We start from the raw sequence: 26530 nt of genomic DNA, 5'->3' as shown, positions 1-26530 counted from the left end.
GAAGCTGAAGAGCTGCGCGAAAGACCTCGGCATTTTAAGGTTCCGGAAGTACACACGAACAACTCCACCCGAACGAGACACTTCCCCGAGATGCGACGCCACGTATGGCTGGCACGGCACAACCGCACAATTATCATGGAATATGAGAAATGTATGTCAAAATGGGCTGGACTGGAATCTTCTGAATGTGCCCTAGCAGCCAGCTCTTGTCACTATCTGTGCACGACTGTTCTTCACGCACTCGGAAGACACATTCCCGGTAAAGGAGCAGCGCGGCAATGTATCGCTTGCAGTCATGTGCATGCATTCAGCGCGCTGCCAACACCTCCTCGTCGTGTTTTGTTGAAATAAAATCATTCAAAGAGGACTCGCTAAACTTTGTGTTGCCGTACTTGCCTCATTCGATCAGAAGAAGTTGGATGTTTGCATCGTCTGTGTCGGCTGCTAATCAAAGCAGACCGCATGCAGATTCGGCGAAGGATCGTAGGCGGGCAGAGTTGTTTTGCAGAAGGTTTGAAGAACTTCATAAACAAATTTATCTCTAATAACAAATCAAGTTTAGCTTGGCCAAAACTGCGCTATATTTCAAGAGTTTTGTTGCAAAAGGTTATTTCGAGCCCGCAAGGCAACGAGGTGGCGCTACCGGTGTCATCGCTGTGGCGTGTGGCAGCGGTTTCTTTTGCTTCATTACCGCCACAGACGATGCAAAGATCCGACTTCTTCTGATCGATTGAGGCAAGTACACCAAACAAGTTTTGTATAAAAGATACTGACTACTAAACGCCATTTCTATGCAGAATATCAGCTACAAAAACTCATCGGTTTAGTTGGTATAAACGTTGGACGGCACGCACGTAATTGCACAAAGAGCGAGTTCGTCTGCTTCAACCGCGGCTCTTAACCCAGCCGATTGCAACGTAGTTGCGTTCTTCGAGTGGTCAGTAGGCTTGCGATTGGTTTCTTGCGATGAAGCTCGTCTGTAGAACAAGGAATTCATGAATGTCGCACACATTTATGCGGGCACAGGCCGACGCTTACCGTGCAGTTGCGCATATCGACTGCACACGGGTTGGTACCATTAATGTTTTGTTTCGTACAGGTCTCTGTCCGCATCGCGCCCACTTTGCTGATAAATCGAACTGTCACTCATGATACCGATTGAGTTTTCATAACAACGGTGCTGGCATGAGGCAGAGTGACAGACCAAACGGACGCGCACGAAAAGCTAACCTAACCGCCGCTCCGTACTAGTACTAGTCAAAAACAGGACGCAAATATGGCGTCGGCTGCATACTGACGTCAGCTGTGACGTCATGTGAATACCTCCTATATCCTTACTGCGTGAGAATGCCGCGTGCGGCTCGATGGATCACCTGGATTACGCAACTGGCAGCACCGTTTTTTCAATCGCTCCTATTAATCATTCTAACTCTTTTTCACCCAAGCTTCCACACCTCTCCCATAGTCTCAACTAATTTCTGCCCCACCATGGGGCTTTCTTTTTTCTTTTTTTTTCACCCCCTGCTAAGAAGAAAACCCGTCTTTACGAGACCGTCTTTAAAAAACCGTCTTTACGAGGCCAATTAAGCCATCTTATGACGACACAGCCAAAATGCCATCCGACTCCTCCGCTCGCCGCTTCACCGCTTCCAACCAATTCCTCCATGAAGAACATCGAACATCCCTTCGAACATCTCCTCGATTTCAACGAACTCCGTGATACTACCATACTACGTTGCACTATCCGCTACACGACGTTAAAAAATGAACACCAGCTTCTGCCTTTCTTTACACCTTGATTGTTGTTACAAATATGTCAACTATCTTATAATTTTATTTACTAAGTTTTTTTTTTTACTCTATCCTTCTAACCTTCTATAGAGGCTAGGACATTTTAGCCTCTGTAAACCTTCTTCATTTTTCTGCTTTTTAGCCACTAATCATCCATAAACGATGAATCTTCCAACTTTTCAGTGGATGTCTTTTAGCGCAACGTAGCGGCTAGTTAGCGCAACGTAGAGGTGGAGCCCAATGACCATTGAAATCGAGGAGACATTGCAGGCAAGGTCTTCAAGGGGGCTTTGGTCAAAAATCATTTTGGCGGGATCATGGCCAGGACGGCGAGATTGTCGAGATTGCTGCTGTTTCTTCATTTTGCATTTGCAGAAATTTTGGCTCTTAGAGCCATGAGCTAGACATTTTGATAGAGTGGCCTGAAGCAGAATGAAAACTTGTCGTGTTGTATTAGCAGTAGAACTACAATGTGAGAGAGGCTGACAGCGGCCTTCAAAAATGGCCTGTTTGCTCCCGGGAAGCAGCGCGGAGAGAACCTCGCCAAGAGAAAAAGTTGACCGAATGACAGTGGCGTAGGTGTCTCGTCCTGGCCTCGACGTATCGCTTGTCCAAGTTGAGTCAGCACTGCGACTGCATGTCTCTGCCGTCAAGCCAGCTGGTTATGCCTTTCATGGTTTTGTCTGCACTTTGTTTCATCGTGAGTAGCCACCTCGACATTGGTCTTATGATAGTTTACAGGTCACTTTAGCCTGTCAGATAGCTCTTAACGAGTGCGTTTTGTCAAAGACCGAGCAGCGTATGGGCGTAAGCGGCACTGCTGCCTAATATTCACTTGACTTTTATAAGTTCATAACCGAGAGCAATGCACTGTTGAAAACGATGCTGCCGATTTGTAGGTTCGCGAACTGGAACATTGATCGTGTGGGCCCCCAGCGATGCAGTAGTGGTGCAGAAAAAGAAAAAAAAAAAAAAAAGTTGCCATTCATCTTTAAACCTGTCGAAGTTTTGCGTATCTAGGTTTGTGGAAGTAGAAAATGGTTCTCTATTACTGGAGCTCGTTAGGTCTTTGTGGTCATAAATCATTTCACATTAGGAAGGTTTACAGGGATATAGGAGTGTTTGCCTAAATTGGCCGTTTTTAATATGATTTTCTCTTATATGTGCTTGTTTTCGCTACTAACAGAATTCGCGCCCCGAGTGATTAATCACTGTCTCTTTGCTTCTTTGCGGGTTGTCCATGCTATCAGTCTCCTTCGAGTGTCATTCCGGGGGGAACGCATTTCTTCAGCTCGCTTTGTCTATTTGCGAAAGTTCGCTGCTCAAGCATTGTGACATATGTGAGTTAGGGAAGAAGAGTGAGCTGCAGCTACCAGTGTGCGGGACTCGCAGTAGCCCTTTTGTGTTTGCTTTTGCGGTGTAGCTTTGAGAATGGGGTGTGTATGGAGTTGGGACGTCAGCATGGTGCTGAGAGCTGCCAGCCTTGAGCAGTCAGTAAATATTGTTTTTTTTCTGCCCTTAGGGGGCCTCATCTCTATGCTCCTTCTCACTGAGTATTTTCACTTTAATGTTCAGTCTCGCAGGGAGATAGAAACTGTGCATTGGTGCTTTGCATATACATTTTACTTGTGAATTCTGTTTCTGCTTTGTTTACTTTTTCTGTGTTTGGTGTGTTTGCTCTGCTTAGTTTCCTTCCTGCCTGCAAATAAAATTAATCTGTACGCTCCGCTTAATGCTGTGCATCTTTAGCAGCCCCACGTGTTGGCCACCAAATAACTCCTGATTCCTGGTGAGACAACAGAAATGAAACTATGGAATAACATGCAGAGGTGTAGCTCCACATTGTCTTCGACATGTTATTTACTTATACAGCTAGACTTGCGCGGTCACTGGTATAGAAATGGGTAAAGTCATCAGTATAATGCCCAGCATTAAATAATTAGAAAACAAATTGCTATAGGCAGGATAATGTGCAAATAATGTGTGGTTTAGGCTTTTATTGATGAAGCTATCACTAGAGCAGAGATCAGACCATCACCAAATCGCTGACAGCATAAGTTTGGATATCTGAAGCAAATAAAATGCAGCTCCTTTAACTAGTCAAGGACAGGTAAATGTCACACCTCTCGTTTTGCACATGGGCCTGAGAATGACATCCACAAATTGTTAGATCTTTTTGATCCAGTAGTGAGAGGCCTCATTTTTGGAATTGTTTTCCTTATCTACCAGGCAGGCTTATTTCCTAAGTCATCATAAACTTAAGGGCTTGGCTTGGCTCCACCATATTGATGATTTGCGTTGGGTCTGCAATGAAATCTTTCCTCTATACTTTTGTGAGGGCAGGGCAGGTATGGTTTGTAGTTATAGCAAGTCAACCTAATTTGCCCAGTTTTAAAACATGGTTAATTGTTTTTTGTGCCTCATGCTTTACACATAATTTGTGTATGGCAACACTTCAAAGGTGTATATCATACAGATAAATAGGGATGAGAATGGAAGGTAGGGGTATCAGGGATATCACGAACGTAATGTACAGCCACGGCCGCTCAATGGAGGCGCACTTGGGTGTGGCCCGTCGCGTCGCCCAGAAGAGCCGTATTGCGCCTAGTTCTCACCGCCACCGTTCCGGGACGAGTCCGGGCAGAGAGCTGCGCGCAGCGGCCGTGGCTGTGCTTTCGTTTCGGCGTCCGCGTGGTCGGCGCTTGCTCAATTTAGGATTATGAGCGGCGTTTCTCACATTATGTGATGCTATGGGCAAGTTTGCTATTAATAAGGTGATAGCGGCAAGTCATCATCACTAGGCTTTTCCAAGTCATTCGTGGTCTTCCGTTTACAATGAGAACGAGGCAGTCGTGTGCTTCGCTGAGTGCGCACCCATTTAGTTGCATTTCAACCACTGTAATAACGTATTAGATATTGCAATCTTGAAATCGGGACATGGTCTGGGGCCATTTATTCAGCGTGCACTTTTCTGGAAACTTACAATTCAGGACGTAGCGTTCAACATTATTGTTCAGCCTGTTCCTCCGTTTTCACTGGAAATAATATTCAAGTGGGCACCATCACCAAAACATACTAGCTAACACAAACTGTTGCAAAAGAAACAACACAAGACAGCCAGTTCAACAACACGCCCGCAGGCTCAGGCAATTTTTTTCTCGTTTGATTATGAAGCCGCGTGATGCACAGAAGACACGCAAGCTTATTTTACAAGCTTATTTTTAAAAAGGTTTACGTGCAAGCGTGATTTTTTCCACTGTCTAATTGATGTTGTCTGTCCAGTTGGTCAGCAGTGGTCGCATTAGTTTGGTTAGGTCCTTAGTGTGACTGCGGTCTTCTCTCTTGCAAATCTACTCTGGAAATTGCACAAAATAGGGAAGAAGGGACGAAACTAACATGTCGCATAGCTTGCTGCTTCTTATGACCTGCGGGTACTTCATCACCTTGCTAACAAAGATGCATGGTGATTTTCAGATACCTTAAGTGTCCATCATCAAGAATTTTGATAAGTCCAGGGTTTTGCAGGAATCACAAGGCGTAAAGTTAATAAATGGATGGGGGCTAATAAAATAAAATTATTGACACTCTAAAGTAAGCACTAGAAGTTATTTAAACATTGGTAATACATAAATAATGAAAACACGGGCAGGCTCTGAACACAGAATAAATAAAAATGTTTCATGAGCTTTTGTAAAACTATTCGTATACTTTCTCTTCAAATGGACGTGCAAGGTAACTAGCCAAGAATGCATTCGGTGCTAACTCTGTGTCAGCCGCTGGTTCACACCACACATGAATGAATCCAAACTGACTCGAAAACTCTCTCGCAGCAGACGTGATATGGCAGTTGGCAAGGTACGACTTTCATAATCACGAATTCCAAGTTTTATCGCTGCCTATTGTTGATAGGTGCATTTGCAGACTGATGCTTGCAAGATGCCAACCTGCACAAAGCATGGCAAAATGTGTATAACATCAGTCGATATATTTTTTTTTCGCTGGTGGTACCTTCAGTATTTTCTTCGAGGTGAAAACTTCAGCCCTTGCGTCAACTTTGTCGTTCCCGCTTTTGAATTGCCTTAGACTGCTAAAAAGCGATTCTATAGACCCGCTTTCAGAGCCTGCTTTAGGGCGTATCGGAAGCTGAAAATAAGATTCGGTTAAATGCAATGCACTAGTAAGGCACACAGAAGACATTGTTGTAAGATACTTGATGTGATCAAGAAGGTACTTAATTTGCGCCACTGTGGATCTGATTGTCATGATTGTTGCTTCGTACGTTTGCTTGGTTAGCCTTTGCTTTCACGTGCCTCCTTGGACCTGAATGTCTTCAATATGGCAAAGTCCAACTCAAACCAAGAGAGTCGCTCGTCATCTGACAAATAGAGCGGCTCCTCTTGGTGTCTCCATGGCTTCACTTATGCGATGTTGGGCAAGGCATACCATTTTGATATAGTTATAAAAGTGATCGTGGCGCAGCTATCTTGAAACACACATGCTTCAGGATGACACAGGGGGTTGTCCAGGAGGAAATGAAGTGTAGCTATAACAAGTGGGGAAAATAAAGCTATTGACCTGCGCACATTAATTTTTTCAAGGTTGTTTGGCTCAACATGAGCCCGCGTGAGTAACTCTACTTGTAATGTGGGCAGTTCGGGAACACGGAGGGGACAGCTGAAGGAAGCAGGATCTTCAGTTTTATGTTCTTCCTGTAATCGTCATCTGTGAAGTGCAGTGAGTATACCAGTGACTTGTCACTCGGCTCCCACCGGCTTCCTTTTCCATCCTAGCCCTCCAGAGATATGTTTTTCAGCCATGCTGCTCGACGTTGTGAATCGCACGGGAACTCATGGTAATCGATCTTTTCTTGCTTTCGTGGTGCACAGCGGCACACAGCAGTTGCCTGGCATGGTGCTGCATTCGCTTAGGACGCTGTTGACACAGGCACCGATGACGCGCATGCAGAACTATCAGAACCACGCGGTTATGCTGAGTAGTCAAAACGATAATTTGCGCCAACCCAGCCAGCGCGCTCCTTCCGCGTCGTCTGCTCGTCCGTGCCCGGCTGCCGGCGGCGCTTTGTCCTGGAGTGGTGGCACCCCCGCGGAGAATGACGGCGGAAACTGTAACTTCTCCCAATACGCGCTTCCCCAGCCATTGAGGCGCGACGCGACGGGCCGCACCAAGTGCACCTCCATTGAGAGGCCGTGGTACAGCATATGTCTATAAGAATCTTTGTTGCAGAACAGCTCTGAAGTATTCGCCGCTGTGCTTGGCACTCAAAGCTTGTTTCACCAGATAAGTTGCCGCATTCTGTGGTATTCTAAATGCATTTTCGCCATAACAGGAGGTTGTCCATTTTAGAACTTGGAGTATGCCGGTTGTGGCTGTGTAGTGCAGATTTCACTGGGGCTTTTGGCATGCACATCTGAGAACTGTGGTCTTCTTGCCTTGCAGTATTATACCTGTGTGGAGGGGACGACGTAGGCGGCGTCTCTTGTTCAGTGCAGATGAAGAAGGGAACAGGAGCCCCCACTGCGTTATGGACGACCACTTGGCATCGACCTCTGTGCCAAGTGAGCAATTTAGTCGGATTCTTCTCCACTGTAGCTCACAGTTTGGTTTCAACGGCCAAACAATAGCTGTGCGGTTGGGTTGGGTTCAGGCTTCATGGGGAGGGGGAGAGCCAAAAACACCGCTGAATGCCAAACTGCAGTGTAATTTTGGGTTCTGTTGTGAAACCTGCAATGGCTTGCCAGCTTGCCATTTTTGTTTAAAAGTTTTATATCATCTTTCTTGTTTCCCCCTTCTTCTAGGTACCTTCACATGCTGCAGATATTCTAAATCAATAAATAAAAGGTCCACTGTAATTATGTTTTGTTCAGTAGCTGGCAGTTTAGCTCTATGGAAAGCTTAGATTCGGAGCGAACTGTCATAATTTGCCCCATACTGTGTCTATACATGATGATACTGCATATACCCCATTTGAGGCTGGTGAAGGAATTGGCATCACAATTATCCAAGTGATTCCTTTTGCCAGAGTAGTGTAAGGCAACATCTTTGGTATGTGCCCTGTGTGGGGGAAATACGGAATGGAAGACCGATTAGACGCAGTGGCAGTGTGCTTGGGTTTTCTGAAGGAGTGGTATATTAGAATGTAGTTAGAAATGTTAATAGGATGATATATTTTGTGCAGATTTGTAACGCCTGTAATATTAGTGGGAACACTGGTAAAATGTCATGGAAGGGACGTTATAGGTGCCCTTAGCAAAGCCAAATTAGTTGCTACAGTTGACAGTTTTCATAAGGTTGTAACTTCATTAGTCTTTTTATGCATCATCGAATTGAATTGAAAGCACTGTGCACAATTGACCAGTAAGCTAGTAGCTTCATTCTGAAAAGGTTGTTATATGAGTTTTGTGGTAATGCAAAGGTGTGGTGAAGGAACAGCGCAAGGGATGGGATACAGTGACACGAGGAAGCCCAAACACAAGGCGCTGGCTATCAACTGAAGTTTATTTCGAAAAGCATAGATTGTATAGCGAAGAGAACAGGGGGTAGCACGTCGATAGCGATAATGCCCTGTCAACGGCCATCGGAAGATTGTCACGTCAGTTAATAAAACATCTGCAAATGATTGAAGTTGCGGTGAAAAGGGTAACAGCGGTAAAATCTATAAAACATATAAAGTAAAAAGCTAGGTGTAGAGGGCCTTGGTTAGAACAGAACACCCTAAAACACTAAAACTGAATGGCAGAAGCAATTGAAGGTGCCCAAAAGAGGGTAAAATCTTAAAAAAACATAATGTTACTAGGTGTAAAAGGCCTATGGGTGAAGAAACAATTAAAACTGGTACAGGTATTAATACAGCAAAGAGTCAGGCAATAAACAATAAAACGTAAGAAATGATTAGAGAACCTTCATAACGTATGCCCGGAGGCGCTTAAGAATTTCAATTCTTTCTCCGATCAACAGATTAATGCTGTGCTAACACAGTGGTCTTTGGCATGGCTTCGATTATCTCCCTAGACATCCAACAAATTCCTGGTGCCATTCTGTGCCTTGCAGAAAACTTTGCGCCTAAAAAAAAAATGCAGTCAGGTTCAGTTTCTGTTTATGTACGAACGTCCAGTTGGCTATGGCATGGCTGAACACAGCTCGCAAACTTTCATTATTAGTGTCACTAGATAGATAGTGGTGACTTTATGCATCAGCAGCCAGTGGCTTGGAGGCAGAGGCAGCCAGTGGCAGGAACTCATGGTAACCAATCTTTTCTTGCTTTCGTGGAGCACAGCGGCACACAGCAGTGGCCTGGCGTGGTGCTGCATACGCTTAGGACGCCGTTATGCTGAGTAGTCAAAACGATAACACGCGCCAACCCAGCCAGCGCGCTCCTTCCGCGCCGTCTGCTTGCCCGTGCCGGCGGCGTCTTGTCCTGGAGTGGTGGCGCCCTCGCGGAGAATGACGGCGGAAACTGTAACCTCTCCCAATACGCGCTTCCCCAGCCATTGAGGCGCGACGCGACGGGTCGCACCAAGTGCGCCTCCATTGAGCGGCCGTGCTTTTGATAACATACTGTAATGTATGTCCTTGAATCAGTGAATCTTCTTGACAGTCATCAAGGTAGTATGCATTGCAACTAACCATTTCGTCTGTCTGAAAAGTACTCTCAGGGTAGGAATTGTACATCGGCAACACTGTCTTTCGCTGTTTGATCTTATGAAGGCCTTCAACATAATCTGGATGTTTGGAATCTTGCATGACCTGGCAGACCTTGGCATCTGTGGCAGGATGCTGAACGCTATGAGCAGCTTCCTCTTTAACTGCTCAATGTCCCTTTATTTACAACTATGACAAGAACTTTATCAAAGAGAATGGGGTGCTGGAGAGATGTTTTAACCACTATATTTTTGTAACAACGAATTCTGTAGTTAAAATAATCCCGAAGTTCATTATGTATTCAGTGCATGTTGATGACCTACAAGGTAGCCTATACATCTTGCATACCAGCATCTGAGAAGCAAATACAAATAACATTAAATAAACTTTCACTTTGCACAGACAAGAATGGATTTAAATTCTTTATGCAGAAAACTGTGGCTGTTTTTTTTCTCACTAAAGAGAGGGTATTAAACTTGCTTTATTTCTAAGTCCAGCTACCAGTAAAACAAGAATAGATTTTTGGGCTTGGCTTTTGATAAAAAGCTCGCATTCCTGCCACACATAAACAGTTTAAGGAGAGACACTCCTCGAAAAAACTTTTTTTTTAGTAATTAATTTAGAGGTCTGAAATTTGCACAGCTGGTGAAAAGTGAGCTTCTGTCACTTTTTTATACCTATAGTAGTTAAATTTTTATGATGTATGAAATGTATAATCAACACCTTTTTTGTGCACACAATTTTTCTTATTAATTATTATGACTGAGCATTTTAAAACAGCCTGGGTAGTTCATTATAGACCACATAATGGGCAAATCTAACTGCAATAGTTTTACGTGCATTTTTTTTTAAGAACATTTTTTTTAAATAGTGCTATTTTCTATTGTGTGTCAGTTTTTGTTATGAAACTGTCGGAAAAATATTCTCGGATGAGCCTAGTTGTATGAACAAGATTTGCTCACTCTGTGCACCCCAAGGAACATCTGCAAAAATTCATTGTGATTCAGCAAGTGCAAGAGGGAAAAATTGCGGGCACAAGCTACAAAAATGGGCAAAAACATCAATTTGAGAAAAACGCAATTGAAAGTTTATTTGCATGTTGAACGCCAAAATTCTCACTCAAATCCCGTGAAACTTGGTGATACTATAGTTCAAAATGTTGACCATTAATCACAAGACTAAAACTCTCCTGCTGCATACGTTTCACCGTTACGTTTCACCGTCACTGTTTTTGCGAATCGAGTCCTCTGTACGAGCTCGCTTCACCTACTTGCGGCGATGGGATTTCGCTTCAGCAGTCAGCTTGGTGGACATGTTTTTTATCCTTTTCCGGTCACATTCAAAGCTGAGTCTGGCCAGGTGCTTTGAATGGAGGACTCTCAGTTCATTGAGTTGACATCTTTCTGTGACGTCTATTGTGTCCACAGGGCGAAAAAGCTTCACGTCATCAGGAAACTGTAATATGTCACAATATCGGATGCAGTCCACAACGTCATAAATAAACAGATTGAAAAGTAAAGGTGATAATTAGACCCCTGCACTATGCCAGTTTTAGCAGGATATGCAGATGAGAAGCATCCGCCGTATTTGACAATATTTATGCGGTTGCAAAGTTTACTTGCAAACCATTCACTCAGAGAAGGCGAGAAACCGTATTGTCTCATTTTGCATAAGAGCAAATCATGACTGCCAAGGTCAAAAGCTTTGTTAAGGGGGGAGGCTACCTTTCAATACCAACCTTCTTTTTCTTGAGATAACCGAATGATATTTTCAGAGTAGACTCATGGCACAGACATTTGGATTACTGCAAAGTTTCATGGAGTTGCCCACACTGGTACCCAAGTTACAGAAGTATATCAGAATGGTTTACATAGGTTCCTTGCAGCATACCTGGAGAACTTGCAGAATGTGTTGGCTCAGTGAAATTCATTATGAAGTGGAGTTTCAATGACAAAAAGAGAAGTGAAAGAAAACAATCTTGACACACAAATAAAATACGAAAGAGTGCAGTGGTTTTATTGAAAATTAACACTGAATTTACCATTACACTGTTTGTTCGCACACGCGCGTCACACAGTTTTCTAGCGTCCACTCTTCGTGCTGACGCTCCGCTCACTCTTCGCACATTTTCTCAAAGCCCGCTCTAAATGACGACGCACCGCACACTACATCCTCACGCACTCCACACTCCTGGTGTTCCCCGAATCTCACTCTCTCACCGCATACGATGCGAGCAAGGTCCGAGGTTGCATGCACGCGTCAACATCTAGGTGCGTGCGCCAAAGCAGTGGTCTGGTCGATGCACCACTCAGGGCAACTGCCCAGAGGAAGGAACTGCGCAGTAGTAAAAAAAAAAAAAAACAAACACTCTAACACTCTTGCATTCTGACAGATATTAACGTCCTTGTTAATTAAAGGGAATAAAAAAAGGAAAACGTACACGGACTGCTCTTTATTGCTAAAGAACACCGAACCGATAAGAACAAAACTAATTTTGTATACAATTGATGCAATCAGTTAGCAGGTGAATCAAAAAACCTGCATTCATCCTTGGAACATGCCATATAAAGCTGTTCAGCTCGTCGCTGCTTGTCTGCGTGTTGAACGCCTGAGGGGCCGCGGCACACCGTTTGACTCACTCGCAGTATCTTCATTTTCAGCGGACGACTCGTCTTCCAAACTGTCTTCCGGATAAGTCGTCGTCCATCGCTTAAGCTGAGAAACGTGAGCCATAGTCGCAAGGCGGGTGTTCTTGCGCTGGTCTATTTCTGTCACTCGGTACATGTCAGACGGTAGAACTTGAGTGACCACTAAAGGCCCTCTATACCTCGGTTGAGCCTTTGTGGGCATCTTGGTTTGTTCAGGTGCCTTGGTCATGAATACAATGTCACCGACATTGTAGACGCGCTGGAAAGTGTCTGCGGTCGTAAGCTGCTTTGCTGTTGTTCTGATCAGCGAGGATGCGCTGTCGAACTCGTGTTCGCAACTCCTCAGGACTCTCCCACCCAGCGTCGTCGCTGCTCACAATTCTCTTTAATGCTGTGAAAATCCGGCTCATATTCGTATAACATTTCAAACAGCGTCTTCCCAGATGTCTTGTTAACGGAATTGTTGAGATCGCGCTCTGCAGTATTCGCCTTATATGGCCTAACCGCCACGGGAGTACTGCCCGGCATCTCAATAATGTCCACCTTCAGGATGGCTGTGCATCCCAGCTCACTCAAATTACTGGCGAAACATTCTCGATACTCGTTCAAAAGGTTAAGGAGCTCACCCTTATGTTCTGTGGTCACTGAAGATCTCACCTCCAGCTGTTCCTCCTCTATCGGTTGGCAATCTGTTCAATGCAGAAAATTTCTGGCTCGTTACTTGGCAATTTGGCTGATAGGGTACCTCAACAATATCGACCTCTGTTACCCGCCCAAATCACTGTTCTTTTTTGACAACCTCTCGGTCCCCGCGCTCGTGAAAACTGGCATAGTAATTTCACCATTTTATTATTTCGACAAGGATTTCGCTCTCAAAGGTGCCAAACAAAACTGGGCAAGAAAGATCAGAAGTCGTCGACAGTGTGATCCAATTGATTGAGTTAGGCTGCAGGACGCTCTCACTAGTTGTCAGCACTCGCAATCTTGACTCATCGAGGAGTTCCAGATGGGAGAACAAGCATTTTTCTCTGTGCCAGAAATGCAGGCAACCTCCTAGCCTTGCATAAGCCACGTATGGACGCTCCATATAACTTCTACCCACGAGAAGATCGACCGACAAAGTATCGTCCGGGACAACAAGAATTGGAATGTTTTTGCCTTTAACCTCGTCAATCTCCAGGTCAGCGTAACACTTCCCAATTGCTCTTGCCAATGGTGTGCCCTGACTGCCAAAACCGTGGAGTGCTGTGGAATCTTCTATCAGTTCTGCGTCGCAACGTGCTGCCGCCGATGTGTGCAGGAGGCACCCAGAGCTCCCGTTGTCAATCATGCCAACGAGGGTCTTCGTTCCATTCCAGATCACTTGCCTAAGTAGCGCTCCTCGAGTCATTTTCTCCTCAGACACTGTATTGGTCTCGCAGCTTATGGCGGAACAGTGACGCTGAGTATGGCCGCTCTTTCCACAACGCAGCACTTCATTTCACGCCTTTCTTCTGAGCAGTCGCGGGCGATATGGCCAGATCGCCCACAGTTGTAGCACTTTGGCTCGCCTTTATCATTAGTCAGAGGTGATCTCCAGTTTTTTGTTTGGTCACTCGACGGTGCTTTTCCGTGCCAGAGGTCTTGCTGGATCCCTTGTTTTGGTCACGGTGAACGGCTTCTCATGCGAAGAGCCGAACCGCTGCTCCCGCTCTCGGTTTATGCGCTCAAACTCGATGCCGTGGAGGAGGTCCTCATCGTCATCGTGGTTGCGTCCTAGTAGCATCGTACACATTTGTCTCGAACGCAATTCAGTCAACACCTGCTCTCTGGTGTCGCAGAAGTCGAGATTGGCCTCCCGACACAAGTGAACTTTTGAGTGAAAGTATTCCGTCCTACTTTGCGCTGCTGTACGCGTTTCTGCATCTTCCTCCACCTCGGCCGCTCGGGTGTGGCCACAGAAAGTGCCACGGAGGAACCGGTATCAGGAAGAACAGATCCGTCGGTGTAGAGGAGTAAGTGATTGGCCAACCGTTCATGTATGAGCTCAGGAGAGCTGGATTGGTTGGCACAATGGGGTGAGGCTGTTTTTGAAATGCGGTCTAGGCCAACAGTGATATTCAGGGGGGGAATGTCTGGAGGAGGGGGAGGAGTTGATAGGAAGGAGGAACTCCAACGATGTCCTCGTACAGGTGGGCTATGGAGCCCATGCGAGAGGAGGGGCGAGAGCGAAGGTTGACAACGAGGGGGACCATTAGGGGCTTTGAGGAGCCTGTCAGTGTGGAAAAGAGCTGTCTTGAGGAAGCGGAGGGAGAGGGGCCAGAGTTTGGCTGCTGCGAGTGTGGGACCGATCGGTGAGCAACAAGGAAGGGCAAGAAAGGAGGGTATGGCATGCGAAGTGCTATTTCAAGTTTTTTGCGTGCTGCAGTGGAAAGCCTTAGGAGCGAGAGAGCATATGTGAGACGAGATATGGCTGCGGCCTCGAAGAGTCTCACCGCCCAAGCTGGGGAGCATCCGTTGCTGCGTCAAGGACGAGACGAATGGCTTTCGCGATTTGTGCCGTCAGTGCCGGCAGTCAACATCATTTTTATTGGTGAAAAAATGTTCAACTTTTTGGAAAAAGACATCAGGGTTAGCAATGTTAACAATCTCACTTGGTAACGCATTCCATATTTCAATTGCCTTAGGAAAAAACGTGTATTTAAACGTGTCACAACTCGCCCAAAGTGGTCTAATACAATAATTATGGTTATCTGGGGCACAGTGACGTTGGGGTGTTTTTAGGTAGACCTCCTCAACTATGTTTAATCTATGATGATAAAGATTGAAAAGTTCCTTAACTATGTTTAATCTATGATGATAAAGATTGAAAAGTTCCTTAACTATGTTTATTCTATGATGATAAAGATTGAAAATGAACTTCAAAGTCTTATTGTCACACCACGTTCTGCTCAAAGAAGGAAAGAAGCCAACAGTATTATAAGTATTATAACGAGCACCCTCATTTCTCCTTCATATATCTGCTTGCAGGTTCTGCACACTAACATATACGAGAAACAGCAGGAACCCAAGAACGGAGCCCTATGGAACCCCCAAGAGAACTTCAGGCTAGTCCAAATTGAAAACATTAAGACTAACTGTTTTTGGATGGAAAGGTAGGCTTCTCTCTATACTACTACTTTCAGATTAATACCTATTGATTTTAGCTTCAGAATCAATTTTGCAGACTGACATGAGAATGTTCTGTCATAAACCATCTATACATATCTGAAAAATTCGTTCACCTCCGTGGTTTTCTTCACAAGCTCATAATCATCTTCCTTGCAGAGAAATAACAATCCACAGCCTCAAAGCTGGCATGTGACCATATAATGCTGTTTTCAGCACTGTGAGCCACTACTAAGTGTGACCATTCATTTGCAGCAGCTGAACTCCAAAGTCAGTGATGTTTCTTGCTCTTTTGTTATCACTTCTTCTACCGTACCTCACTCCATTGCTTTCCTTTTTAAAAACAAACTCTGCTGCAACTGCACTGCGTGGCACAATCTGTTGAAAGTGACACCTAAGTTGTGCTCTCAGCTCATTACAAGCAAACATGACAATACTGGTTTCACGATCCATTTGTAACACTGCAAAGTGCTGCGACAGCTTGAATACTACTTCTAGAGCATTAATCGTTTGTACAGAAGGCAGTGCCTGTTCGAGGCACAACTCAACACACAGCAAAGAGGACACGAGTACATTTGCTTGCCTGACATTTTCATGCATGAAAAATGCTTTGCAAAGTTCCCAACAGTAACATAGGGTCATGCCTCAGGCCACAGATCAGTTCCATAATAAAAGAAAAAAACAAAGTCAATAAATAATTTGTGGGTAGCTCCTCTCAACGTGCTAAAACCTAGTGAAAAAAAAAGCTGTGAGCCAAAGAGAATTTCTCAGAAGAGAAAAAAGAGCCACGAGCTCTGTGCTGCTTGCTCATCCAGGCCGGCATCAACAAATGCCTGAGGCAACCTGCATCTTTCTTGCTCTATCTCCCCACTACTGCACTCTCCCCTCACATTCCCTTTTACTTTGTGAAAAAAAAAAAGGGCAAAAGAGCTGCGCTCCAATTGGATAGTAGGACAATGGCCGTAATTGTCTTCACAATTTTCTTTTGTATGGTACAAAAAATTTTTAAGCCTTTATGTAATGATGGATGCCCACCTGGACGACAAGCTCTGCCTTTAGATTCCTGCAGTACTTCAAACATGTGCATACAACAATGATGAACCAGCAAACTAAAACTTGTATGGAAGTACTCCCAGCATACTTCACACTATGAAGAATGCAGTCTAGACAGGCATACACTGAGGAACACTTCTGAACACTGACAATTTGTAAGAAATGTGGCATAAACTGTTCTGACCTCTGTCAGTGGGCAGGTGCGGGGTATTCATCCCATTTGCATGCACATCTTGATGTCGAACATCAGAATTGGGCGACAATTCTGATAATACTGTGCGCTCAGTAAAATCCTCAGGCACAGCTGGCGGCATATTCTCGCTGTCCTCATCTGCCAGAGTTTTTTCTGGCATATCCTCAAACATGCCATACAGCAGTGTCTCTGCAGGGCATTCCTAGTGTCAGGCCAGGCAGAGTGTGCAGGTCCCGATATCAGGAGTGCATTTTCAGGTGGCACTCGTGCGCAGTGCGGCACAGTTCAGAACTTGGAGGGGGTTAGTTATTTTTGCTCCTGGTATTACATGTATTCAGATTCCTCACATTTCCTTGTTATTTGTGTATGTGTGGGGAAGAGGGGGGGGGGGGGGGGACTACGCTGACAGCTGACAACAGTTGAAGCTGGTTAGTGGTAGTAAACATTTAATGGTTTGGTTTATACGGTCTGATATCGTAAGGCGACTGGGGTATGAGGGACACTGCAGTGGAGGGCTTTGTAAATCTTGATTACCTAGGGTTCTCTAACAGGGATTGCTTGAACCAAGTTGTACAAATGTACCTTCACAGTTTGAGTAGCATTCAGAGCTTCTTGCGGGCATCATCCTGATCTCAAAATGACAGGTTTGTTCAGTCAGGCAAACACTGGCACGAGCATGAGATGCGCCAGCTGCAGCGAGCGTTACGCGAGCACGTAGCAGTGCAGCCAGCTAGGCAGCCTAGCCACTGCATATGGCTACTGCCTACAACACAAGTTGGCAGCTCATGCTAGCAGCTTCATGGCCAGCTTCAAACAAACTATTCTTGGTCGCACATACTCGGAGTACAGTCGTAATCTACCACCTGGTGAGCATGGAAGCTTCCTGGGGCTTTTCAAGTCTTACGTGCTGTGAATGTGTAGGCATCATTCTCGCTATGCTTGCCGTTTTTGCTGCATTGCTTCTCTATTTCACTGTGTTTTTGTATTGGGCGATACTGGAGTTATTCTTGTCACTGCTTCTCACTCTACTTGCTGCTCTTGATGTTTAGCTGCAGTGTGTTTTGTATCCTGCATCTTCAGTGATACCTGAAATCTTGTTGCTTTGTGCTGTCTTGCCGCACTAGTGGATGGCACAGGTGGCTCCTATTCTGGTGGCAACTGGCACAGATGTTTCCCTTTCTTTTTATGTATCCTCTACTCCTGTTCTCAGTTGTATGGCCATCCATTCTAACAGCTTCATAGTCCTTTCTCAGTACCATTGTTTTGTGGCTATCATCATTAGTTCACATTCTGCTCGCGCCGAGCACGAGCCATGTAATGGTATGCATTAACATACAGCCCTTTTTAACCATGCTATATGGTTAAAACAGTTAAAGCTCAGCTACTTTGGTCATCTGATGAGAAGAGAGGAGTCGCTGGAGAAAGATTGGATGTTGGGAAAGGTTGAGGGTCACTGGAGAAGGGGTAGACAGCGAACGCGATGGTTAGATAGCATCCTCGAGGCGCTGCAGATGAAGTTATGTGATGTTAGGTGGATAATGAGAGATTGGAAAGTGTGGCGTGATATGGTCCATAGGGTCACGAAGAGTCGGACACGACTGAACTGATGAATATACCCACAGAAGTGGAGAGACTTGGGATGCAAGGGTTCCAGTTGGTTTGATTTCCATCCCAGAAGTGCTGCGTAAGCTGGCAGCTCCAGCTGATGGCTTCACAGCTGGCTTCAGAGCGACGATTCTGGGTCACACATACTCGGTAACATACAGCCGCAATGTAACATCCAACCAGCATAGATTTAAAGCCCTGCTCGGGATCTATGAGTCCCGAAGGGATTGATTCCCATCTGAAAAGTGCTGAGCAATTAGGAGCTCTGGCCAGCTTCAAACGGAGACATATCGGGTTCGGTGAACAAAGGCTGTAGTGTTAGCGCTGCAAGAATGTTAAAAAAAAAAAAAAAAAACCCTGAAGACAGTTTGCCAAGCTACAGAAAGGCAACATGTATGGATAACTTGAGACAGGAAGAGAGTGATGTAGTTCAGAAACCTATAGGGTTAATGATATTCCTGGTAATAAAGGGCAAATAGAGGTGGGCAAGGCATATAATGCAGATAACAGGGTCACTTGGATAATGATTTTAAAAAGTTAATGTAGCAAAGGGCAACACAGCGATGCAGACACGGATAGAAATAAAAAGAGCAGGTGTGATACCTGCCCTAGGTGAGCAGCCTCCTCAGTGTAGGAAGCTATGAACCAAAGCCATTTCCTTAGTTTGGTGGATGTGACCTGGAGTCCATTAGATTTAAGCAACTGGGAGGTGGTGTGCTGTGGTGTGATGGATTTCAAGCGCTAGGCCGGAAATTCTTCTTTTTTGGTAATTCCTGCATGCAGACTGAAAATCACTGAGTATTATGGCACGTTCATTGCACGTTGAGAGAGCTGAGGCAATTTCAGCCTCTTCTGCTGTGTTGGTGTCATTTGAATAATTGCAGATATCTTTTCTGTAAATATGTAATCCATGATGGTAATGCAGTGGGCTTGCCTCCCCGGGTATCTTGCTGTGTCAGTATATCTGGTTTCCAGATTTGTTCCATGCGCTTTGTCTTTACGATATGAAGGATGCTTATTTCTCAGGATGGAGGCTGTGGTACATGAGCTAGCATCTACTCAGGGGGGGCGCGGCTTGGCGCACTCTAGTTCAACGCCTTCTCTATCCAAGTTTCTTGAGAGTTCCCCATCCTTCCTTCCTCGCTCTTCTTCGTAGTAAAGTTCCCGTGGTGGTTCTTCTCTGTGCACCAGTGGTGCGCCGTCAGAGACGGTATACCGTGCTGCAGCGGAAGTTCCTTGCGCCAGAGACGCCCCGTCGGAGACGGTGTGAGCGAAAACTTGAGGGCAGGAGTTGACGAGAAGAAAACTGAATTTTATACACGCAGCAAATATTTACAACGTTTACAGCAGAAATACAGGTTGGAACCGGCTAAAAGGGAAATATTCCCACCTCGGCATAGCCGACGATGCCGAGCATCAAAACCTAGTCCGGAACGCCGGACCGTGCCCTCGGGCTCGGTTTCAACCCCCTTAGGTGCAGCCCTAATTTCCGCAACGACCAATCACAACCAACATTAACCTGATTGGTTCGTTCCAGCGTACAGCGCCCCCTTCAACTTTATGAGGACTAACCCTCTCTCCCATAAAAAAAGGAAAGGCAAAACTTCTAGGGTCACGTCCTTCCATTGGGCGCTTGCATTGAATGAGCGTCTCACCTGCCCCCACGAGGTCGAGACAGCGGGTACAAAAAAAAAAAAAGGAAAGAAAAGAAAAGAACAGAACAGAGCGGTCCAGTCACGACCCGCCTGTCGGCACTAGTGCCATGGTTAGGCGTTCGCCACAGCATTCCATAGGGGCATGCGCTAATCTGTTGTGCCCGTCGGTCCCTTACATTCGTGTTTGGGCTTTCAGAATGAGGCATGCATATTTCTGTGGTGCGCAAGTGAACCCACAGTCTTTCAAGTAGCTGTTGGTGCAGTCGACGGCTTTCTGGGAAGCGTTTTCTTATTCTCCTGGGCAGCCGCCTCGAATCCAAAATGTTATATTGTCGACGCAGAGGGTGTGCTGTACATCGTTGATTTTATGAAGCGTCTTTGGGAGTTTCAGCATAGTGATATTATACGAGGGGCGATGTAACTGAACCTTGAGGGGTGCCTTCATCCGCTACCTGGAATTTGCCCGTCTTGAGGTTACCCGGGCTTATGGTGGCCATATGATTCTTCAAGAATATTTAGACGTAGTTGTATGTTTGCTCCCTGCAATTGGTGTCATGCAGGTTGCGAAGAATTGCAGCATGCGAGACGTAAAACGCCTCTTTAATATCTGTTGCAGTGTCGTTTTTATTTTTAAATAAAAATGTGATGATTGGAGAAATTTCAAGTTTAACTTAAGAATGATACTCTTGCCGTTTTTGTCAAAGTGGTCAATAAGATCCTTTTTTAGTTGAAATAGTATGTCTTGGGCTGACAGCTGCAGTCTGAAGCTGTCGAGTGTATTGGGGATGTGTGTCTGTGATCTTCCAAGTAGCCTGCGAGGCAAATAAAAGTATCATGACATGCAGTGGTCACAGCTGATGTACATAGTTGTGCTGAAAATGGTGCTGGCGATATGTTTCTACATACAATCCTGGTGTTTGTTGTTGACGAAAAATGCAGACTCTGCCGCACTCTTGTTACTTTTGCTTTGGATTCATAAGTTGATGTCGGTAAAGCAGTGTGCGCATTGTCTGTGTAAAGTCTGTGTGTGTGCAGAGCAATTGTGGGCTTAGAAACTTGTTCGTTCCTTCATTCATGATGGCAGTGAAGGAACACGAGAAGAAAACATGCAACGCACGGATGAATGCTTTGTGCGTTTGCTTCTCTTGTATTCGTTTTCATTCCTGCAGTTATCTTGTATTGCAGGTGAATTAATTGGGTTTACAAATGTGAAAAGCTTCTTGTCTCTCTTTGGAAGGCAAGGAATCTTCTATGTTGAAAGATGGTAATCCCATCTTTTATTAAAGTAATTTTTTTTAATGGAGGCATGTCCTTTCTTCCCAGACAAGTGTTCCATAGATATTGGTTCTCTGCTTTGAGAATATCTGCCAGTTCTGGGTAATTGTAGAAGTTAACTAGTAAGGTGTGCCCTTGTTGCCAGGCTTAAAACATGAAAGGCACGAAATGTTTTTCTTACACACACCTACTGCCCTCCAGGGTTAAGAATTGATCGCAGCTCTTATTTGGCGATAGAAGCAGTGCGCCATCGGTCCAGACGAGTGTGACATGGTTTTTAACTCATGATGAATACGGTTCGGGGTTTACAGCCTAAAGGGTTAATTTTTTTGTTGAAAAAGGAACAATAAAATATTGTGTAATGCACACAGCAGACTGCAAAGCTTCGTACAACTGTTCAAAAGCAGGACACCAATGTTTAACACTGGTTGAAAATGGAATAGGCATGCTCCCCCCTACTCAGTTTCCTTTTTTTGGTGTGAAAACCTTGCCACCCCAGGCAGTGTAACAAGACTGTCGTACTTCTCTGTGTGCTCTACTATAACAGGCTTGTGACTGATGTAGTTGAGTACTATGCAATTATATTTTTCATAGGCTCCTTGAGCCGTTATGTTTTGTGGAAAACGACAGTGCAATCCAAACGATGTCAAAACAAGTACAGTAACTTTATTTTACTGCACTCTCAACTTTGTTCACAAGTTTTTCTATAAGTCGTAGGTGCGCTTCTTGCACAGCAAGGTGCGCTTGGCGTTCCTGTGCCCGCTCCTCTCTCTCCCTTCTGTGCAGCATCATTTTGTCTTCATGCCTTTTCTTCTCGAAATCGAGCCGCTTTTCCTCAAGAGCGATGCGTAGCCGCTCTATTTCATTGTCGCGGCTCCCACGTTCCGACAAAAAGTTAAGGGCAGCCTCGCTGTGCCTCTGTGTACCTGCAGAAGAGCGTGCAAACATAAGTATATTGACCTGAAACAGCAATCATTTTAAACAGAAGTGTTGCTCTTTCTAGAACTAGAAAATAAACATACTTGTGTAATATTCACAGCACACCACATTTTACAGGTAACATAGTTGAAACGTAACTGCCTTGGTCAAAGCACAATTGCAATACTTTCAAAAAGCGTCTGCTGAAAACAAAGTGCCAGTGGATGCTTCATAAGCTAGCAAGTAGTCCAAAAGAAATGGTACTCTTCTGTGCCACATGGCTTCAACTATCCCTTGCATGCTGATGTGTGCAAGTATTTTTGTTGTGTATGATCATACAACAAAGCTTTTCATACATACAGCCATATTTTAAAGCAAGCTGGCATGAAGTGCCAGCTACTGTTCGGCATCAATGGTCAACGGCCGTAACCCATGTTCCCAAATCGCTGAAGTGTACAACATCTGTGCCTGATATATTGATATGCATGAAGTGTGCGACAACACATTAATGGTGTTAGAGCCATTGTTCACGAATGAGTGTTTGAAATATGCTGCACACACTTAGGGCGTGCACTGGTTTATGATGCTTGTGTATGAGACTTACTCCTGCTGATGTTACACATCCTTCAAGGGCTTTGCACGATGTATATACAGTAAAACCTCATTACAAGAGACACTCAAGGGACCCGAAAAAGTTTCTTGTAACCAAAAAGTCTTGCTGACTCTTATGTGTGGCAGTTTATATTCCTTTAGCTAAATTCTGTTCCCTATCAGTGTCCTTTTTTGTTGCAATAGGGCAATAGGTCTGGAACCAAGGAATGCCTCCTCTTGACTGGGAAGTCAAAATGTCAGGACATCTTGTCTAGTCAAGAGGAGGCACTCCTTCTTGGTTCCTGACATAGTGCCGCAAAACAGGACACTGATATGGAACAGAATTTAGCTAAGGAAATCTAAACTGCCGCACATGTAAATTAGTACGAGCCAGCTGCATTATTTGAGCATACCTGGGTAAATTATCTCTCGTCTAAATAGAGAAGTTACTTTAGGGACCTGCAAAAGTTGCCCTTAGTAACAGAGTGTCTCTTGTAACCATCTCTTGATTCAATGATAAATTTTGATGCTGAAGTTGCTCGATGTTTGCCACATACCCTAAAATCCTGCATATAAAACGAGGTTTTTCCCCATAATTTGCGTCCTAAATTTTGGTCTCATACTATTTGCAGATCCGAATAAAAACTTGCTTGAAGTTTTGGTTTCATTATTGTGGCTATGGCTTGGCTTTCGTTACGCTCGACAAACGGCATCACAATGTCGTTTCGTTGCAGTTGATCCGCTGAGTGCCTGTTGACAACGCATGTAAGCCACACTTTGTGAAGTGGAAATTTTTTTGGGGAGCAAGATGTCAGAGTCTCAAAAACAGCACTCGGCTGCTTTCAAACGAAAACTGATTTTAACTGCAAAGAACATTGGCAACAGTGCGGTCAGGAGGCAGTTTGGTGTCGTCAAGGGAAGCATTCGTGTATGGCGATGATAAAAAGCCCTTTTCACGCCCCGAAGAATGGAACATACCTAGAAATTGAACTTGGCCTGACTGAGTTCGTATGACAACAGCGAGCTGCACATCTAACTATGAGTGTGGAGCTTGTGCAGGCAAAGGCTAGGGAGCTTGCAAAAGAAAAAGGGGTATCGCGTGCTCCCTTCAAAGCGAGCAAGCACTGGATCCATCGCTACATGTGCTGTGCTGGCTTTTTCACTATGCCGGCGGACCTTAATTGCACAGAAGCTGCTGAAGCGTTCAAAGAGCTGCTCGTGAGTTTTCAGTACCATGTTATTTCTTTGCGCAAAAACTTTCTGTTGGTCCAAATAGGCAATGGCGATCAGACACCGGTTTACCTGGACATGCCATCGCCCTTCACTGTGCACGAGAAGGGGTCTACCGTTGCATTCAAGAACATGCCTTCACTCGAACTTCTCCAATCGCCCCTAGAGGCCTGTTTTTCATTTCAGAAAGCAACCTCCACTTGAATCGCGCCTCCAGCGGCGAAGAAAACTGGAGTATTCTCGAGAATCTCAAGTCTGCAACGACGCTACCTTGGCCGCTTATGGCCAAGGTAGCGTCGCAATATGGCGGATGTCGCATCGCTTGCTCGCTGTGTGGACTTTGTTCTACCAAACTTTTTGTGAAAGTGGATACGGCGAGGATGCACCGAACCTTCCTCTAAACATTGGCTGAGAGTGACAACGACCGTGGATTTCTAGCATGTTATCATTTTAAAGGTATGACCGCGGCTAGCCTCCTGCCGGGATAACTGTGAACAGCCACAGACACCAGTGCTATAGTTAATCATTGCATCACGCTTCTGTGGTGCAGGCACATTTCAAGTTGCCACTGGATAAGTGAACTACTTTTCGGAGCCTATCGAGTGCAGAGTTGAGGCGCGCATTTGACTGTTAATGGTGAGCTCGCCTCCTGCCGTACTCGAGCAGCGGCGGCACTCCTTCGATGGCTCGCCCTGCGCAGTGGTTTCCCAGCAAACTGTGGGGAAACAATGTGTTGCATGCAGTAAGCTGGGGGCACTGGAGGTGCAGTGAGGCTGTGCTGCACCCCCACGCATCAGTGGCTAGTCACCAGAGGGTACGAAGTATGTCTTCGGACGTGCGGCGCTGTCGAGGGAGCGCGTTCGTGTGCTCGTCTTACGGAGGGATATTCACAGTCGGGGCTTTTCAAGCACATTTTCAATTGGGGCTCTGAACCTGTTTGCAAATCGCAGGCTACATTTGCTTTTGGGAGAGTTGATTCAGTTTGCATACGAAGCAGCACGCATGTTTTCAACGCTTGCCCCTGAACCCTCTGAAGGCCAGAACCATGTTCGTAGGAGTTGGTAGCTTTTAGTTTTTTTTTTTTTCTACAATGTATTTTGATGTCTGTCAAATCCTGGCAATAAAAAAAAAAGGCAAGGCATCAAAGGGCGAGAGCAGATCACCCTCCAAACGAATAAGCCAAAGTATTCACACCATTTCTTAAAGCATACGTCATGTTCTGCGTAAACTCCACGTCACCAGCAGCAACTATTGCCAGACGCAAAAGCATTTCGGCCATTTTTCATGGCCACATTTGTCATCCAACTCTCAAAAGTTCCACTATGCTATTAAAGTCGAGGTTGCTTGCGAAAGTTTAAAAGCCCTTTCATAAAAAAATGGGCTGGTTACGCAGTTCAGCACGCAGTTTTCGGGGCAAAATTTCGCCTTAATCTCGTCCACATAGGCCATTCGCACTGCTTAGAGTGGCGGAGGTATTCTCGAGAAGACGTCGGAGGAAACGCCGAGGGTCATTCTCATGAATCCAAATCTGCCCTGGAGTAGAGGAGCGGCTGTTTTCTTCACTCCACATAGTGGAGGTGAAGCATCGAGTTGCGCGTTTGTGAATACGAGCGCTCGCGAGAGGGCATCGCCAGCCACAATGTGCAAATAGATTGTGGACGTATGGGCGACCATCCCAAAAAGTGGCGGTCGAAGCCGGGATTCAATCCCGCACCCTCAGGGACAGAAGCCGAGCGCCCTAACCACTGCGCCACCATGGCAGGAAGACGGCCCTATGTACTAAGCAATTTTCATACTTGCGCACATAGATAGTGCGATCACCGATGCTACACAGTGATATACGCTGTTTTGTAAGTACAGTGAAGAAAAGTTTCCAGACACTGGTACATACTGATGAACTTTGTTAGCGTAAAGTGTAAAATTTGAGTGGAAAAACACCACAATTCCGTCAGAGCCACTTTGAAGTGGCCTTACATCGTCTCCTTTCTTGTGGCCCTTTAAGTTGAGTATATGTAAATATATATATATATATATATTTTGCAGTCACCTGTACAAACACACAACCGACATAGTGGTGTTTCTCTTACTTCGTACTGGTGTAGTCCGCCGGTTTGTAGGCTGCATGATGCCCAGTGGCATTCTCTGCAGCAGTGGACTTGGCCTTGAGGCCACATTGTGTGCTGCAGCTGTGGGGCACCGCTGACTGCTGAAGCCCTCAGCCTCACCCAGGGAGCAGGGGTCAACAGGGATGCTGGAAAAACGTGAATTCCGCACGAAAACCTTTATACCTTAATCAGATCAGGGCCCGTATTCAGAGCTTGCATCGTTATCGAAAGTGTCGCCATCTTACGTGACCTCGAGTCATGTGAGTGGGGGAAATGCCGGAACATGATGTTGCCACCTCTTCCGGTTCCGTAGTGGTACTGGCTTTTTGACCAATCAGATTACTCGAGGTCGCGTGAGATAGCGACACTTCGATAACGACGCAAAGTCTGAATACGGGCCCAGCGCTGTGCCAACAGTAAAAGGCTGACTGAAAGGTGAGAGAGGCACTGCTGCTTAGTAAATCTTTTAGAAGTAAGGTTGAAAGACAGTGAGAGTTGCAATCATCCTCAAACCCAGACACCACAAATAAGCACCTCTTACCTCCTACAAGCTTCTGCCTGAACAATGAAAATGGCACTATGTCCAGGGTTCATGCAAAACAGGTGGCCTAAAGGTAAAGCAGAATAACAGGATTCCAGCCTTGCTTTTTAGAGAAACCA

At 45.3% G+C, this 26530-nt stretch overlaps 1 long non-coding RNA gene across 2 annotated transcripts in view; it reads left to right on the top strand.

Annotated features, from left to right (window-relative positions):
* Window positions 1-1902: 1902 nt before the first annotated feature.
* The window catches only part of LOC146174587 (uncharacterized), a 32848-nt gene continuing 8220 nt past the window's right edge, over window positions 1903-26530 (top strand). Inside the window, exons 1-4 of one of the 2 annotated variants that reach the window (XR_014701899.1) lie at window positions 1903-2491; window positions 7249-7367; window positions 15108-15232; window positions 15405-16832. This is a non-coding gene — a long non-coding RNA (uncharacterized LOC146174587). Of the gene's footprint in view, window positions 2492-7248; window positions 7368-15107; window positions 15233-15404; window positions 16833-26530 lie in introns of those variants that run through there. The other variant, XR_014701900.1, reaches the window with a different exon arrangement.

This window comes from Amblyomma maculatum, chromosome 11 (genome assembly GCF_055883805.1).
Source record: "Amblyomma maculatum isolate TAMU_Amacu chromosome 11, ASM5588380v1, whole genome shotgun sequence".
Classification (NCBI taxonomy): Eukaryota; Metazoa; Arthropoda; class Arachnida; order Ixodida; family Ixodidae; genus Amblyomma; species Amblyomma maculatum.
The sequence above is the reverse complement of the archived record's forward strand: the minus strand, read 5'-3'. Positions and strand labels throughout refer to the sequence as shown.